The 3190-nt window shown below is 42.7% G+C and overlaps 1 long non-coding RNA gene across 1 annotated transcript in view; it reads right to left on the bottom strand.

The window, feature by feature from the left end:
* Positions 1 to 864: 864 nt before the first annotated feature.
* LOC111729932 overlaps positions 865 to 3190 on the bottom strand; it is a 4920-nt gene continuing 2594 nt past the window's right edge. The window contains exons 2-3 of the long non-coding RNA XR_002776468.1: positions 2027 to 2171; positions 865 to 1074 (exon numbers count right to left, since the gene is read on the bottom strand). This is a non-coding gene — a long non-coding RNA (uncharacterized LOC111729932). The remainder of the gene's footprint in view (positions 1075 to 2026; positions 2172 to 3190) is intronic.

The raw sequence follows: 3190 nt of genomic DNA, 5'->3' as shown, positions 1-3190 counted from the left end.
GTTTTTTTCTTTCTCCCCTTCCAGATGTTAAAATACAAAGGATTTCAAAAAACAGTAACTGGTAAAACAAAAACCAATATTGTTTAGTTCTAAAATTGAAGCAACAGGTCGATTCTCGCAGCATTCCAACTGCAATGTTTTGAGGAATCATAATGGACAGTAGCATTTTAAGCTGACACTGTGGGACCTGATGTTGCTACAAACACAGAAAGCAGGGACCGGGGCCACTACAACCCGCTCTCTGTGTCGATGGTGCCAGGAACGATGGAAGCCCAGAGTTACCCCAAATTCTCTGCAAGGTGAGTCAGGCCACGACAGGTTGAAGACCCAACTCATGAACGGTAGAGACTCAGCTGCTAAAGCAGAAGCCTAGACCTGGCTCACACATCTGCCTCTGGCCGGGCTGCATTTGTTTAGGGTCTGTATGTCTGTCTGTCTCTCTCTCTCTCTCTCCCTCCCTCCCTCCCTCCCTCCCTCCCTCTCTCCATTCCTCTCTCATCCCGCCATCATCACTTAGATACATTTCTAATTGCAATTTGCAGAATCTCAGTTTTAGCTCCTCATCAGACCTTTGTGTTAACAGAGGCGCATCCGCCTGTATTCGCCTAGATAACTGAGTATTATTCTACTCCATCCTCGTATAGATCTACATAACATGTAACTGAAAAAAAAAATACTGAGATGTTTCACTATCTACACTGCGTTCCTCTCCGAGCGCAGTGAAAGTCTCCGCGATTATAAATTACTAGGTTGCTTCATTTACACAAACACAACAAACAGAACAATCAAAGATGTTTCCCATCAGCCTGGCAAAATGCTTCCCAGTCCTCAACCGGCATCTTAGTACCGTGTAAAAGACTGAATGACGAAGCGAAGAAATGAAGCGCTAAATAAAGAGCTGCTGGGGATGGGAGCTGCTTCCCATTTCATTCCAGGCTGTTTGCATCACGGAGCTGGGCGCTCCCGGTGACCGGAGGCATCTCTGCTTCCTGCCTGTCCCCCTCGTGTGCTCTGCATCCCTGGACCGGACAGACCTTCCGTGAAGCGCTAACTGGCCAAATTTTCCCGGATGCGCTGAGTGGATATTTCATGTCCAGAGGATGTTATTTAAGGAACAACTTATAAGCACACCACCAAAACCGTCTTTTTAATTTAGAAGAGTCGGGTAAGTTTTAAGAATCATTACAAAGCTATATCTCTACCTAACAGCACACACCAACACAAATCACAGTACATTACAGGTGTCCGTGTTTTAAAAAATAGAAACCAGTAAAACTGGAGAAATAGGTGATAGTGGTCAAAAGGTATAAATTAACAGTTATAAGATAACTAAGTCCTGGGAATGTAATATGCAGCATGGAGACTATGGTTAATGATACTGTATTGTATATTTAAAAGTTGCTAAAAAAGTAGCTCTTAAAAGTTCTCATCACAAGAGAAATATTTGTAACTGTGGGGTGAGGGATGTTAACTTATTGTGATGATCATTTTACAATATGTATATATCAAATAAAACTAATAATGCTATGTGTCAGATAGCTGAATTAAAAATAAATAAAATTAGAAGAAAAATCAGTCAAATTTCAGAATGCCCATCCAATCTTGAAATGGAGAAATAACAATTTTTAAAGATTTGTAGATTGCTCTATACATTATTTTGAAACTCTTGAACATTAAAATACACCATAAAACTAAAAGGCAATTAATAAACTAGAAAAAACATTTTAGCACAAAAGGGTTAATGTAGCCTAACATAATGATATTCTATAAATCAATATGAATAGTCTGGGAGGAAAAGGACATGAAAAAGAATTTTACCAAAGAAGAACTAAAGATCATAAGTAACGTATAAAATGTTCAATAAACATATGAAAGTTCGGATATACTAGTAACAATAAAAATAAAAATGAAAACCAATGGTGCGACAGTATTTTTTACGATGGCCTAGGTTATGATGTGGCTTCACATGAATCCCTATATCTCAGTGATGTAGCACCAGAAAATTGATCTCTTATCAATCTCTTACCAGTTTATCACAGATCGGGGGGTGTCCTGATCTAGACGACTGTGACCCCACAGTCGTGTAGGGGTCTAGACTGAGGAAGGGCCCGGTGATGTAAGGCTGACCCGGCCGAAGCATTCGCCCTTCTTAGCCAGTGAGGTGTGAGAAGCTGGGAGAGAACCACACATCATCTCTTCCTTGCCTTGGCCCGAAGCAACACATGTCACTTCTCAGAATTTCCTTGGCTGGTACTAGTCATGTGCCTTTCCCGCTCCAGCACGGCTCCCCCGCCAGCCTCTCGGATTGGCAAAGATTAAGAAAAGAAAGAAAGAAAACCTGGGTTGATCAAGATCTTTCTTGTTAAAAGACCAGTGCGAGCAAAGGCAAAGAGACATGACACCACTTGACGTGTTTGGAATTCTGCTTGGCTGGGAGAGAAAGGAAGGTAAGAAACAGCTCGCGGGGTAAGGAGAGGCTGGCTCCCTGATAAAAGTCCTTGAAGATATTTTAATTCCGAAAATAGTGGGGATTCCTGATGATTTTTAAGCAGAAGAGTGCTATGGTCAGATGTGCGTTTCGAAAACTTGCTCGGCTGCTGTAAAAATGAATGAATGAAGGAATGAATGAATGAATGAATGAAGTGGAGGTGGAAAAACTGGGGCCTGAGAGAAAAGGAAGTATGATTTAAAACGAAGAACGCCTTCTCCAGAACACATCTGGGGACGCCTGGCATGGTAACTCACCAGGCGGAGATCTAATCTCACGTCCGTTTCAAACAAAAACTAGGCATCGAAAGCCAACTTAACCAAATGTCAAGACTCCAAGTTAATGCTGCAGCAGGTACCAGAAACTGCGAACCCCCTTCCCCAGCTGTGCATAGTGCCACATCTTATCCTCACGAGTGACATTTATTGGGCGCTGTGCCCTCCTTCCAGTTTCTATAATGAGATGGGTTCCGGTAAGCTGCGGCCTCCACTAAGCCGGTCACCTGCCACGGTCGGCCTTCTCTGCTTCCCAAACCCACGCACTCCGTGCAAACCTTGCCTCGCTCACAGAGGAAGGAGGTTCTTGGGTGCCGTCTGCTTGCCAACACCTTCTTTTTTAATTCTTCTTCTCTGTGGCTTGTTCATTCTTTATCTCTACAGAGTTACTTCAAAGCCCTTTTGATATTATTTGCCTTTCCTTCTC

This window comes from Pteropus vampyrus, unplaced genomic scaffold (genome assembly GCF_000151845.1).
Source record: "Pteropus vampyrus isolate Shadow unplaced genomic scaffold, Pvam_2.0 Scaffold290, whole genome shotgun sequence".
NCBI classification, from domain to species: domain Eukaryota; kingdom Metazoa; phylum Chordata; class Mammalia; order Chiroptera; family Pteropodidae; genus Pteropus; species Pteropus vampyrus.
Note: the sequence above shows the minus strand (reverse complement) of the source record. Positions and strands in the feature narration are given on the sequence as shown.